At 40.2% G+C, this 15747-nt stretch overlaps 1 long non-coding RNA gene across 1 annotated transcript in view; it reads left to right on the top strand.

The window, feature by feature from the left end:
• The window catches only part of LOC134416647 (uncharacterized), a 45375-nt gene extending 32589 nt beyond the window's left edge, over positions 1-12786 (top strand). The window contains exons 2-3 of the long non-coding RNA XR_010027307.1: positions 3653-4363; positions 11471-12786. This is a non-coding gene — a long non-coding RNA (uncharacterized LOC134416647). The remainder of the gene's footprint in view (positions 1-3652; positions 4364-11470) is intronic.
• The last annotated feature ends 2961 nt before the right edge of the window (positions 12787-15747 follow it).

Here is a 15747-nt window from a genome sequence, read left to right as displayed (position 1 = left end):
CCCTTCTGGGAGACCTGCTTCCCACTCTTCTCCCATTGTCAACATGAATATTTGATGACTTTGTGCTGTAGCAATCTAAATGTACCAGATCAGTATGATCATACCTTTAAAACCTCTTCTCATACTGTACAGATCATGTGTGGAAGCTCTTAGTAAACATTTGTCCTCACCTTCTCATTTTGCCTTAACCTTAAAATCTTCGTTGTCCTAAGCTCTTCCTGAGGAAAATATTTGGCTCACACTGTGACACTCACTTTCCTTGAAGTGTCTAGACTAATAGAGTACCATGGCATGGTACTGGCCCTGCAAGTGGCTTCAGTGTGCAGGCAGCATTGTTTCCATGTCAATACACATCAAGTGCAGTCCAATAGGCTTTCTGTATGTCTTTAAATAAAGAAATAAAATAAATAGGACTGAATTATTTGCTAGACATTATCCCTTCCAAAGGTCACAGAGAAACAAGTTTTACGTACAGAAGCTTGTGCTCTACAGTGTGGGACAATGAACAGACAGAGAAAAGAAAAAATTTCACAAAAATCTAGGCAATGGTTGGTGAAGGGAGGCCAGCAGCCATTACATGGTGGAAAGTCAGTTGCTGTAATCATTTGAAAGCTGCTCGTGATGACTTTCTTTGCTCTGTAGCCAACACCTTTCCTATGAGACAGGAGGACCATTGAGCAGGTGACCCCCTCTGCAAAGGGAGTGGGCATCTAGGAGGCCAAGACAAGGTTTGGCTGTTACTTTTTAAATCTGGATGCCATTTATTTTCTGTGCCTTGCATGGTATTTATGAGAGAAAGAGGGACAAAATAACTGAACAATGAGTGTCAAAATCTCAACTGGATCCATGGCCAGCCCCACTGAAAACAGTCCAAGCCATTCAGGCACCATGTGGGGAGTAGTTTTATGAATGGTCCATCATCACTGCTCCTCATGCTGCAGTATCACATATTAGCTGCTCTTTGAAACATGTGAAGGGATAAGAAGAAGAGGAACAAACTAATATAACTCATGTATCCAAACAGAGCAAGGACATAAGACAAACCGAGAGAATCTCACAAAAAAGAATTGGACATTTGCTCTTAACTTTCTTTTCCTGCCTTGTAACCAGTTATTCAGCCATTAATCAACCTTACTTTTACACAACGGCACTTATTTGCCCTAAAGCTCCAAAGTGGGGAATATTTTTGCTGAAAACCTTTTGAAAATACATCAATTTCATCAGGCAAATCATCATATGCTTGCTGACACCTTCAGAAGTCACTAACTGGTTTTTCAGGCAGGACTTCTTCGTGTAAAATTGTTATTAACTCTTCCTCAGAAACTCATATGTTGCAAGGTGTCCTCTAGCTTTGCCTTTTGTTAAACTTTGTCTCAGGTTGCTTGGCATGGCCATGATGCTTCCAGGCCTGTATTTCTTCAAGTCAGCATCACTTATGCTTCATTTCAATCTTCAAGGACCAGTAACATTTTAAGCAAGAGGTTACAGAGAACCCTTAGTAATTCAGCTATTTTACCTCTGACTTCATTTAAATATGGCCCAGTCTTGATGATTTCTGGTTGAGTGTTTTGGCAATTTGTTCCATAACTTCTTCTAAAGCCAGATAATTTGGTTAAGTTCCCATAAAGAAGAGTTCAGACTTGGCAAAGGAATAAGAAGTAAACAAATAAAAAACTATAAAATCCAGTGCAGCAATAAGCCTGGATTTTGCTGGCAAAGCTGGCCCCAGCTCTGTTTCTGTATCCTGAAAGACTTCTCAGAGTACATGAAATTCATAGGGTTTTTCCCATTGTCTTCATTTTTCACTGTGAATAGTTGCATTACAATCTTCACATTTCTTCTTTCCCTTGGAAGACATCTTAAGGAATGAGGAAGGTCCTGGCCTCCCCTTGAGAATATCGACTATTCTCAGAAATTATGCTCATATCCTAATTTTAGATGCAGCCTGTTTGTCACACCTTCGGCTGTAAGCCAACACAAGGCTGGGGCTGATGAAGGGCCTGTGTGTCCATAAATGTGGCATTGTGGTGCTAAAGCAGAGAGCAAGAAGGGACAAGAAGCTGGGGGCCAACTGATGAAGGTACACGTAGATCTGGGGAGATGCAGGACGCCTAGCTGAGCCAAAGGCCTTGAGACATCAGCTACTCAGCTCCTCCACTGGCCGCTGTATGATTGCTGCACTTCAGCTGGTGTCAGACACCCTAAAACCATCTTTACTTTCTCATGGAGTGTCAGCCTCAGTGTCACCGTCACTGCTGGAGCATTATGGCCTCTTTTGAACCCATTAATACTGGCAGCACCACGCAGAGTTCAGTACCCAGTTTCAGTTTACTTAAGGCTTGTTTTAAAAAAACATTATGTGCTGAATTTTATTAAATCAACTTAATAGGAGCTGTGAAGTAAAACAAATAAATATGGAACTCATTTCTGCAGTGAGTGGGAATTATTCTGTTTGTTTACAAAGGCCATTAAAAGCTTACTGGAGGTGTTCATTTCAGCAAGGAGGCCTCGTTGATGGATCAGCTCAGCCTTGTCAAAACTGTATCCAAAATTTCACAGCAGTACTCTCATTAGGCTCTAACAGTTGAAAGAAAACACAACTGAAGAGAACTATTAATGTTTCCCGGTGGCCTCCAACCTCCTTCACATTAGTTTTTCCCAAACCACACTGCATAAAAACTTTTCTAAGATTTTTGGGGGCTGGTAGCTCACAAAAAGGACAGAGAAGGGAGGAGCTGAGTGCTTTGTGTTCTTAAAACAAGGCATATTAAAACAGAAACCTTGATAACTGCAGAGGTGCTTAAGCTGTTGCACAGTGTAATGTCTCTGATAAAATGCTCAACAGCAGAGAAAGAATTATACATTAGTAAAAATGTAAGAATAATACCACAGAGTATTAAAATCCCCATTTTAAAATGTGAACTAAGCATTTCTTAGGTGTGAGAGTTCAGGGTTGGCCTTAACTGCTAGAAAACAGTAATTTTAGTTGCATTTCAATATGAACACATGGAGCCATTGTTTACTTTCCCCCATAGACTTCCATAAGCATATCTACTTTTTTCATGTACATATCAAGAAGTCAGAAATACAGGTCTGGAATAATCTCTAGTCAAAGCAGATTCTATATTTGCTTTTAAGCACTTAATCATTTTCAGACACAGGTGATCACCTCTGTTGCCTCCATCCTTAGCCAAAGTACCCAAAGAAATGATCTGATTTTAGAGTGGTAAAGAGCCTGCTGCTCCACCAGTGTCACAAAGGGCCTTGGGTACTTGGCATTTCTGGATGTAGCACCTTTGCATGGCTGCACACCTCCTGAGCACATTTTCAAACATTGTAAGCAACTTTTCTGAGTACCATTTCAAAGAGAACCTGTGTTAAGGGCTGCAGTGGGGCAGATGATTTCTTCCCACCAGTGGCTGGTGTAGGGATCTTGAGACTCTGGTACAGCTTGGCCACTCTCAGTACACTCTGCTATAGATCATATGATAAAATCTGCCTTCTATTTAGTCTTTTAGAAACCTGATGCAAGTCACTTCCTTTTCATCTTCAGACCAGTAACTTGCAAAAATAACTAATGAGGTCATATGTGATGTGATGGCTTTGCATCTCTTACATTTTTCCCTTCTTCCCTTCTTCTTACTTTCCCCAGGTGACAGTAACAACTTATTGCAGTCATGTGTAAAAGCATGTGATTGCAGTTTCCAGCTGGAAGAGACAGGTTACAAGGCGGCAGGGACCAGATCCTCAGAAGGACATCACATGCCCTGTGAATCTGGAGGCCTCTGGCTGCCATCTGAAGGCTTTTCTCAGTGTCATCTCCAGCATCATCACTGTGTCAGCCTAAAATGTCCATGCCTGGATGGTCTGAGAGCGCAGTGCTGTGGCCATGAAGGAGGGAGATGACAGGAGGAGAAGGAGGTGCTGGTCACAGTGCCCATGTTTGCTGTCACCTTCTCATTTCAGAGTCTGACCAAGCACACAGGGTCGCAGAACTGAGCCCAGCATTGCTCAAAAGATTCAGCATCTGCCCCCCTCTGGCTCAGACTGTGTCTTGTGGAGGCAATACCGAGTGAGCATCACAGGAAGGGCAAGGCAAGCCACAATGTGGAGCTTTCACAAAGGGAATTTCTTAGTGTGTGTGTTGGAATGCTCTTGGGAGGTTTCTGTGCTCAGCATGAAACAGTCCATGGATAAAATACAGAGACAAGTCTGGGGACATGAGTAGGATCCAGAGCCTTGAACAGGAATGAGATAAACTAGAGAAACTGAATCCAAACAACTCAGAGGATACAGTAAATTCCTAGTGTGGGAGGAAGAAAAACAGTATTGTACAACTTTCAGCTGTGAAGATATTCAGACAGTAAATATCTTATGTCAAGTTCTGGATTTCCATCAGTTTTATTTTATCTTTGTTTCAATAGAATTTTTTTCCTTAAATGTAATCCTTATTAAGTCATGTGAAAGATCCAGGCTAACTGTTGATGTTACAGATTACAGGGAAGATGTGAGGAACACTGACTGTCCCCTTTCCATAGCAATAGTCAATAATAATCCCTGAAAGCTGTGGCCTTTTAACAAGCAGCTATAATACAACACATTTCCTAGAAGACTATTAAACAGAGATAGAAATCTCTTTAAAATCTTTATTCAGCTTTGCTAATCAACTGCCACTGTTGTTTAAGGTTGGAACTTTTTCTATTCATTTTCATTATTTCAGAATGTCCCCTGCCAGAACCATTGTAAAGCTTTCTATTAAAATCCTTCTTACTGTAGTGGGATGAATTTTTTTTTCTTTTTCCAAAAGACTGATTTAATAGAAACTTGGCACCAGAAAAAGTGTTTCTGTTTCATTACTATGCTATATAAAAGTTCATGGGGCTCTCAGAATATTCTTTCTAAAAAAAAAAAAAAAATCCTCAGCATATGCTTGGATACAGAACTTATTGGCAATTATACAGTAGTCATCTTTCAAATACACACTTCCTATGTTGTTGCTGAGACTGTTAGCGATCATTCTTAAAATGCAGAATGAGTACTGGAATGCAGTTCATACTCTGCAAATTTTTTCAAAATGTTACTTGAGTCACTCTTGTGGTAGTTTGTACACAAAGAAAGAGCTTGAATTTTTTTAAAGCCTATTTAATTTACGCTTTATGTTACTTTGTTTAAACCGTATTTCCAGCATTTTTATTATAGCAACTCTTTTCAGTGTAGCCCAATAAATTCTTGTTTAGCTCACAAAAACAATAATAATTTTTAGCACTTACATAGGACTTTAGGTTTCCAAAGTGTTACCCAACTATTAACTAATTAATGTTTGTTCAACCCAGATTGGCCATATAAAGAGGCTGCAGTGAATGAAAGGAACATTTTCTCTGTCACTACTAACAAGATTAAAGGTGTTGATGTTGCACAAACTCAAAAATGAGGCACAGTTTGAAATAACCCACCTGCTATTGATTTTGGCCAAATTATTGGCAATCTCAAACTTGTAGATTACTTTTCAGTTGTATCAAAGGAGAAAATGAGGAAGTGCTTGTTTGCCTGCTTTGGTACCCAACAGCATGTGCTGACAATGGGAAAAAGCCTTCCATCTTTCCATTTTTGAGTACACACAACTTTTCAGCAGCACAGGAAGCAATTTTTTCCAAGTACCCTCTGGGTCATTTTGTCATGGCAAGGGGCACGAGGCCCACAGAGTGTGGTGTCCTTGTGTGCTGTTCTCCTCCCACCTTTCCTTTCTTCCCTTTCTCACAGCCAGGCTCAAGCCTTCTCCTCCACTGACTCATCGGGACTTGGACCTTAGCTTTGCATGAGAGATGCTTTCTAGCATACATTTGGTTTCAATATATTAAAAAGTTGATTGAGTAATCTTTATGACAGATGGGGTTTCCTGTAAATCAGGACCAAAAGATTACCTTATTCAGCCATATCCAACGTGGCTGCCCAGCAGCCCCCTCTGCAACGCTTCCCGCAAGGGTCCCTGACTTTACTGGGCTTCTGGACCCACAATAATGATGTTGCAATAATTTAAAAGCATGACTCTTGCATGTGTTCTGGAAATAACACGGCCATAAACATAACTGGAAGTTCCTAACTGTCAGTGATTTCATACTGACTTTAACAATAGCCAGTAAACATATAGTTCAGACTTAATCCAATTTTCTCAGCAAAACTAATTTCAGTAAGATGCTCCAGATAATACTTTCTTGTGGGATTACTGCACAGCTTGGGTGGCGTATCATTCAATCTTCATCTTTTATTAATGCACTGTACATGTAATACATGATCCCAAATCCTCACCAGCGCTGCGTTCCTAAACCCGTGGAATTAATTAGCTGCTTCCACGTTCAGTTTTGACTGCTTTAACACCACTGGAATTTCACGAATCACATTAGACGTTAGCACCATTCACAGATTCCTGTTCTTACCACTTCCCAGTGTTTGCAGCCATGCACAGCTGAGGTCTGGGGGGGAGGCAGAAGCACCGTGGGGACTGCAGGGCTCCGCGCTGGCACATCCACTAACAGGATCGGGGCTCTAAGTAGGAAAAACATACGTCGTTTGCAATAGAGCTGGAGAGCCACCAACAGCTGTAATTAAGGATGCCTATGCATTTCCATGCTAAGCCCCCTGTTTTCATTTGCTCATAACTTTCCAAAACTTTCACCTATAAGGCTGAACTTTTACAGTCCTGGTCCTGCTTTCTGCCAAACTGTGGCTTTTTTTCTTTTTTTTTTTTTTGTTTTTTGTTTTTTGCTTTTGTTGAAAGTTTGAGGAAAAAGTAGTATGTCCATTTTTTTTTTTTTAATGAGAGAAGAGAGAAATTTTTACAAAATTCCCTCATATAAACATGCGGATTGGAACTGATTTATGCTAGATTTTCTATTTCATTTAATTTTCATATGGCATTTTTAACTCTTAAAATATGTTCCAGCAGCTGGTAAGTATGGGATAACATTTTAATAAAGAAACAGGAATAATGCAACACACTTTTTCTCTTCACCTTGAAATGTCCAGGTACAGAATTTTAGAGTCAGTGTAATTACCAGCTGAAAAATTATTATCCCCTCAGTTTCCTCTCAGCCACAGAGAGAGCTCAGCCCTCCACTCTGTAAATGCAGCTGTAATAAAGCTCCTCTTGTGTTTCTCAGGGTGGAAATTGGGAATGAACAAACAATACTGAACACGCAGGCATGTCACGACCCTTTCTCAGCCTGTTGGGATAACACCGTGTGGCACACAAGTGTTCACTGGTGCAACTAGGAATGTGTGAATATTCTTGGCATTTGCAGACGTCTCAGAGTGTTTTGAACCTGAAGGACTCTTTCAAGCCTCTGTAAGCCTGTGTCTCATGTGCCCCTTTCTACCTGATGAAAAGCACCCGTATTAAAAATAATGTTGAGGGGTTTTTTTAAGGTAGAAAGAGTTTGTGCCTAACTAACTCACTTAATTTCTTTCTCTCCTTGTCCTTGATCCTCCCTCTTCCTTCTCGCTCTCTGGATACTGAATTTAGACTCTTGTAAACCAGCAATCTCACAAGTTCTTGCTGTATGGTGTGCACACACTGTTCAAACAATAAGATGATAAATTTACCAATGAGTGAATCCTCTTTGAAGAAAGAATAGGTCTTCTGTGCTTATAGTAAATATTTAATTTAAAAGAAAAACTCAACCCTCTCTTGTACTGTTTATTACTCTTGTGGGGAGACAAGAAAGACTGTGGGTGGGAGATTTCTAGGATTTTTTAGTTATTCTGACTTTTTTCCCCTTTGTGTATTAGATAAATTTTTTATTCACTTATGGCCTTCTTCACCAAGTTTTTCATTCACAGACAGAAAACTCATCTTTACTAATGAGGCATTTAGAAGCAACTTGCTTTTAAAATGCAGTTATGTTCTCAAGATTTAACTTTGCAAATTACAATTTATATTTCTGAACATCCTGAGAGGGAGGCAACTTTTTCTAACAGTACTGATCTAGAAAATCTTTACAGAGGATCTCCTCATGTTCTTTTGAAATCTACCAATTTAAGGGTAATAAGCACTTTAAAATAGAATCAAATTATTCTAATAACATCAATGAGGTCTTTTGTTTGCTTCTTTCATAGTTCTCAAAAAGATTCTGATTTAGATTGCTCACAAATTAGATTCCTTATAAATTTAAAAATTCTCTTAGACCTTCAGAATTACATGATGGCTGCTTTTTAATTCCCCAAGGCACTGCCGTGCGGTTCTTGTCAATTAATTGTGAGAAGAACTTCTTTTAGCCTTCAAAAAGTAATGTAATCTCCCCAAATCTCTTAGAAACACCAGAACATCTTTGCTGAAAATTTTCCAAAGAATAATGGATACAAAAAAGATATCCCTGGAAAGAAAAATGGTCATTTCTGAATGGTTGAAATCTGGTAAAATTATTAGAAACTAAAGTAATATTTTTAGTTTATTTTTTAAACTAAATAACTCATTATAATGAGGAGGGTTTGAGAAGAGATGCAGTAGTTCCATCTTTACCTAAAACATTTGTGCATCCATGTAGGATGTGAATACAGGATAAGTACAGAGGAAAAATGTGTCTCATGATACTTGGAGCATATAATGTTAGATCTGTGATTTATGTTTTTAATACAGACACTCCTCTTACTCTATCTATTATGGAGCCACAAATGCAGCTGAAAACAGGCTTTAGCCCAGCATTTAAAAAGGAAATGGGAGAAAACAGAAGATGTTTGTTGATTCCCATCTTATCCTTGGCCAATCCCCATCAGTGTGACCCCAGCCTGTTAAAAAAATCAAACCTCTTGAAAAAGCACATAGTTTCTAAATAAAAAAAATAAAACAAAAAACAACCAAAAGTCATCAAGGAAACTTTTTTTGCTGTAAATAAGTCACTTAGCTGTAGAATTCACCAGATAAATAGCCTTATTGTTTTACCTTGAACTGGGGAAATGCTCCCAAGGCATGTCCAACATTATACTCCAAGCTATTTCAATTTGTTCTTAAATTCCATGTGAATAACCTTCATACGGTAGGGGTGTCTGTGTGCTTGGTTAGGGGTTTTTTCCCCAGAGAGAACTCCTACTATCAGTTTGGAAAAACAATTGTCCTTCTTGTACATCTCTTCTTTTCCCAACAAATGAAGTGGAGGGTTTTTTTGTTTGTTTTTGCAGCCAGCTTCACTCTTGGTTCAGTCCCTGTACTTAAGCAATTCCCTTAGATTTTAATGCCCAAATACCTGGAGCCGGGTCTATCAAGAATGCCTCTCCAAAGCCTCGGTGGATATACTGGAAGCTATGAAGTGCAATGCAGCCATTTCAGCTAAACGTTACCAGCTCCTGACCCTGGAACGGGAAAAGTCAAAGTTCTTTTGGAAATGACACATTGCGACCTGCAGTCTGCTGTAGCACATTAAGTCTGATAAATGATCAGAAATGATGACTTAAACAAGCATCTAAGAGAGAGTATTTTGCTTAATGTACCCAGCAGTTAACCTTATGCAGTCGCGTTGCATAGTGGGCTCATTTGGAAGCCTGTGGGCTTAGCTGAGAATAAACAATGCGTTGCAGCACCATTAAACGTTTTCTACATCTTCCTTCTGTGTTAATGTGGTTCAGTGCTTCTGTCATGAAAATGAACCGAATGGAGTTTCCCACACTCTCGACCACAAAGAGTGCACTATACTCCCTTTGCGAGAGACGTTTTGTACCTTCCTGAACACATGCCTGTTTCAAGAGCAAACCTTGATTTTCATAGCACTGAAGAGGTCTGCAGCATAGGAAAGAAGCAAACTCAAAAGCAGAAAAAAAAAAGTGGAAGTGATGTCAAAACCATGCAACTTCTCCAGGTGGCAAAAAAAAATCCTATATAGGCACAAAAATAAGTTATTTTATTTTCCCACATGCACAAAATGTTCTCCAAGTGAAATGGCAAATCTAATCCTCCTGCCTAATAAGTTCTCAAATTTTTAATTTAGACATTTTTGCTAGAGCCCTATAGGTACTAGAATAATGTGAGCTTTTTCTCTGTATTAAGTTGCTCAACTATAATGACTTCATCATTTCATTTAAGCACCTGTTCTGGAAAATAGGTCCTTATCCTCCAAACACTCACATCTAGTAAGTATTCCCATTTGAACTCTAAAAATTGTATCCCAGCTCTTTAGGGTGATTTATGGCATACTATTAGAAACTTCTATAAGCACCTGAAATGTGTCAGTGGATGAACATGAGCAATAATTGTAAATATAGTTTATGAGTTAAGCAGTGCACTGATATTGACAGCCAATGCTCAGCAAAATATTGAATCTCCCAACTCCTGTTCAAACTCCCCACTGACTTCAGCTGGAATTTAGACTTCAAATGGGGAGTCAGGAGGCCAGATGCTTTGCTGATCATGGGTCTTTGGCTGCAAAATGCTGAATCTTCCCAAAGGAGCCAGTGGAAATGATAGTGGAGAGGTATTTTATGCATGCATGACTCCTCCTGGAGTTTGTTCAGTGAAGGGAAAGCTCTCTAGAAGTTCAACTGTCTTTCTTGTTTCTCTCACAGTCTTTTTTTCACAGGCTTTTATGAACTTTTATGAACAACAAACTGAAAGGGTGCCTGTGACCTGGAGGAGGGGTTAGGATATGTGCTTTGGCCATCAAGACAGAAAACCCAGCTCATCAATGTCAACGGGAAAGTTTCGACTCCTTTACCCACAAAAATAATTTTATTTTCTTATGAAGAGGAAATCTACTGTCTTTGCTTCTTCTCTGCCTCTACCACTTGTCTGCAGGTGTCCCTGACCTCCATGCAGAGCAGGGGGATGAGGCAGGATTCTCAAACTCGGGAGGGGAGGGGAGGGAGGGCGCCCTGAACTTTCCACACACAAGGTGTGACCGCGTTCACAGAGCTGAAGTCCAAGTCCCCTCCTTTGCTGCTGCCTGACCTACCTCCAACTTTGTCAGCCTGGTGAAGACATCCTTCGTTCATGGCGCTTCCTTACTCGTGTGTCAAATATCTCCAAGATTTGCTCCCCTATTTGACAGGATGTAATTTATGCAGGGGTGAGCTTGGCCCAACACACCTAAATATTAGTTTATGTTCCTACTTCTACAGTAGCATTAGTAGAAGGCCCATACCCATGTAAATACCAGCATTCTCCCTGCTACTTTCTGTCTTATTTTAGCCTCCTACTTGCAAATCTGCTGGAATCCTTTGCATTATGTATCATTGAACTGTTTCTGTGAGACTTGAGCTTGGCTGTAACTGGGTTTCCTTTACTTTTTGTTTTTAAAGTTAGTATCTTAAAGAAAGGAAAATAAACATAAAGTCAGGATTTCCTGCAGGACAGTGGGAAGGGGAGAGATCAGATCAGCTGTAAGATGTTGGTGCTATTTTCCCAGGATATGCTTCTTTTTCAGTTGTTTTTTTCCTTGTTTTCCTTTTTATTTATTTATTTATTCACTCTTTTTAAAATCACCTGCAGGCTCTTGGACAAAACTGGAAGATTTTCTGGGTTTCAGATATAGCGGAGTACAAATTGCCAAAAAACCATCTCTAGGGTGAATCTCCCTGTGCTTAGTGATGTTCTTACAGCATGGATCCTTCCATAGGAAAAAAAAAACATCTGGAAATGGAAGACCTAAGCTGTTCTTTTCTTGCCCAACGTGCCAGTGAGCAGCTGCTGCTGTCCTGTCACTGGGATAACCCTGTCCTTACTCACCTCTGACTGGTTCATGAGTATTGCAGACTCCTGAGAGCGGGGAGAGCCTGCAGCTGGGCTGGCATTGGGTCAGCACAGTTGGATGAAGTTTTGTCCTCAAGCATCAACCTCTAAGTTCCTATATGAAACAGGAGCAAGAGCAATTTGTCTCCCTAGGAACTTTACCTGCAAAAAAAATTTTTTCTATCTAAGCTAGTTAACCCAACATACTTATACTAAAGTGTTTCTTTGGGCACTGGCTTGAAATATCTATTTGGGAATTGCCCTCTTGGAAAATTGCAGTTTAACATCTGAGATGAACCTGGCACACAAGCTGTCACACACGAGGGCAGAACAAGTACACACAGCTATCATCACATCCAAGACAAGACACTGTGGAGGCTTTGATGCAGAGCAGGAGGAATTTCTCAACACGGGTGCATCCTTGTCCCTTGAGCAGCTCCTCTACTTGGAGATACCACATGCAGAATTTGTCTCCTATGAAGCCGATGTTCTTCAGTGTAGACATGGGCAGAAACAGCTATCAGTAGCAGAGGGTATTAAAAGTGACTGCAAACTGAAAAATGAGAACTCCACACTTAATTTATCTGTAAATGGCACAGAATATACACTTTATTGCTTATTAGTTTTTTTCTCCTAAAGAGAGAACACCGGGTGAACCATCAAAGGGCAAGGGCAAAGTGAAACAAGGACTGTGCCTGTCCACAGGGCCAAGCTCTAAAGCTGTACTTCAGGCTTTTACCCCTTCTCCAGTTTCAGTTTTCCCTGAAGAAGATAAGCCATGGAATTTGCAGGGCCAAGATCTTCACTGCAAAGTCTCCTCCAATGTCTCGATTCCCCAAAGTGTTGAGGAAGTTTGTCCCTCTCTTTGGAAGCAAGGGGACATCCTTCCTTGGATGGATCAGCCTCTGCACGCTGAGGGCCCTGTGCACACCGGGCTCTGCATCCCTGAGGAATGTATACCCAGACGAGGTTTTGAGTATTTGGCTATGATCCTGGAATAACCTCAACGAAGTCGATGGATTTTCCCCAGATTTACTTCAGCATAATGAGCTAAGAATTTGGACCTCTGTGCCATATTGTGTGGAATTTTATTAATTTTAAATAAAGTTTCCACCTTAAATGAATTGCAAGTGTTATCTGTTTATATATATAACTTCATGCTCTTTATTATTTAAAATGTCCAATTTGCTAGATGAAAACATAAATACTGACTGCAGCTGTAGAATTTAATAAAACCTCAGGTTTGAGCTAGCAAGTGAAAAAAAGTATATTATTGGAAACTTGTGGTCAAACTTGAAGCTTGAAGGAAATATTTTAGCACTATCACAATATTAAATTGCAATCATTATTTAATTTATCTTCTCTGAAATGACTTAAGGGAAGTGCACCAAAAGTCCTATTTACCTAAGCCAGGAAATAAGTCAGTGATCAGCTAGGTGGATGAAGTAATTGAAAGCTGACAAGGGACAATATAATGCCACTATTGTAACAGCACTTAGAAGTATTGTTTGAATTTGACCTGCTTAGGAATAAATGTTGCACAGTTTTCATTTCATATAAAAATGGAAAAAGGAAAAAGAAAAAAGTGTATGGCAATAAAATGTGTTCGTTGTACTGAATTATTGATATTTTTCTTTAAAATGAAAAATATCAACTTTAGCACATCTGGAGGAAAGGAATGTTCTCCACAATTACTGAGATTTTGAAAAAAAAATATAGATATATTAGAAATTAAGGTATTCGCCAGTCAGTACTTCAAGCAAAAAGTCTGAACCCCTGGGCAACCTGTGCATTTCAATTGTCACTTTGAACTTTGGAACAAAGGGTAGACTGTAAAACCAGTTTATAAAAAGTATTATGAGATACCACAACTGGCATTTTTATGACCTTATTAAACTACATCCAAGTGTCATAAATTTTATGTAATGAAAGTCAATAGGATCGCTGACTTGATTTTAATATTAGGAACATGCTTATTAGTTTAAGAATTTTTCTGAATAAAAGGGGTATTTTTGTTGTTTTCTTACCCTAGCAACTGATGTTACGTGGAAGTCATAAATGCCAGATTACATTAATTTTTTTTGGTCACATAATAATATTGTTAGTAAATTACTTGGGAGTAATGAGCAGCTTTTCTCACTAATTAAAGCTAAAGTTGTTAATTTAGACTCAAAATATTTACCATTCTCATGACAAACAGCAACTGACCAAGTTTAGATATGAAAACTAAATCATAGTTTAGGAAAAAAGATCTATCTATCAAGAATGAATACTCAAAATGTCTTGTAACTTTTTTATTCCCAATGCCCTATCTCTGCAGCAGGAGAGGACCTACAAATGTCAGTTCAAAGTAAACCCATTTTTAGATCTGTTGCTGTTCTAGACGGAGAGCTTATGCCCAGAAGCAGCATAAAAATGTACTGACATCTATCAGGAGCAGCGTTCACCACGGGGGGATATTATCTGTGCTCTTCCCTTGAGAACATCAGCCAGCTGAACCAAAGGTCCATCTGAGCCAGCAGTCTGCCTCCTACACTCCCCAAAAGAATAGTCCAGGGAAGAAGATAAGAGTCATGAGAGAAGAGTGTGCAATTATGGGACTTCCTCTCTGCTCCACCACCCTCCTCCAGTCGTTTGCAACCCTGCAGGGGGAGTAAGGGGGAATGCTCAGTAGCTGCAGAGGCACTTCTGGCAAATGCTTGTCTCCTGCCATGAGAAAATAAGTGGTGATTGCTATTTGTACATCTACATTCCATTTAGCTAGCCTGCCTGGCTTTCCTGAGCATCAGGAGCAGCAGGTCTGTGTAGTGAGAGTCCTATGTATTGGATAAGTGGGTCCTAGTTGCTCTAAATGAGCCGCAGCTGTGAAGCCCTTAGTTGGGCAGCAGCTGTGGCTTGCAAAGATAACTGGGATAAAAGGGGGTGGGTTGAGAGCCCAGGAGGAGCCCCTGTGAAGCCATGAGGAACTGCACAGCAGAGAGGAGCTGCATGGTAGAAAACCAGCTACAAGGTCTGGACTTTAAGAATATCATAACAATAGTATGGGACTCGAGAAACATGAAATACAATAAGATATCAACAACAGGTCTGTCCTCCCCAGAAGTCAGACATGAGCATGTGGGGGTGCCCAAGGATCCCCCAGCACTCAATGCATGCTCCCTGTCTCTTCCAAGAGATCCCAGCTTCTGACAGAGCCAGGCAAGGCAGGGCTGCACTCCAGCCCCTCGCTGTCCACAGCAGCCTGGACAGCACCTGCTGCTGAGGTAGCTTGCCTCCGAGGGGATGACCAGCAGGAAGGTCAGTGCTCCCCTCAGCCAACACTCCTGAAAAAGGCAGCAAGCAGCAGACAGCTGTCAGGATATGGATAAAGCTATGGCTGATGTCCAGGTGTGCTTAGTGGAAATTTTGCTTTTACAGAGATGACAGAAGGATCTCATATTATGTTCCCATAAGAAATTTGTTTGAAAAAAGCAAGAGGGGGAAAACCACCACAACACCAAAAATATATTGTGGCCGTTCCTGAGACGTGGAATTTATTTATGGATGAGAAAGCACCATAAAATTGACTCAGTGTATTTTAAGCATTTGAATTATTGATAATTTAACTGGGCTGGGTTTGTGCTAGTGGAATGGCAGCAATTTTTCCTCCTCAATTTTTTCTCATGTTGCAGGGAGAATCGCCATTCTGCACTGGGATCCGAGATTTTTGTGAACAACTAGAGTGCCATTTTCTCTCCCACTTTTTTCTGCAACATCCGATCTTCTCCATTCTCCACACCCATTTATCAAGGGCCAGAAGAGCACAAGGTGGTCCTGCAAAGACAGCCACACTGACAGCTCCTCATGGAAGGAGCTTTCTTATGCGCTTTTGCGCCAGCCACTGGCTGAATGCCATGTTGTAGTCCATAAATGGCTGTACATGGAGAACATGGGGTTTATTACCTTGTAGGTTTCCCTAAAATACCCAAAAGAAAGCTAAAGCTTATTATAAATTTTGGAAGGGAAAAAAACCCAAAAACATTGATGTAATCAATAAG

This window comes from Melospiza melodia, chromosome 3 (genome assembly GCF_035770615.1).
Source record: "Melospiza melodia melodia isolate bMelMel2 chromosome 3, bMelMel2.pri, whole genome shotgun sequence".
Classification (NCBI taxonomy): Eukaryota; Metazoa; Chordata; class Aves; order Passeriformes; family Passerellidae; genus Melospiza; species Melospiza melodia.
This window is presented reverse-complemented; position numbering and strand designations above follow the sequence as displayed.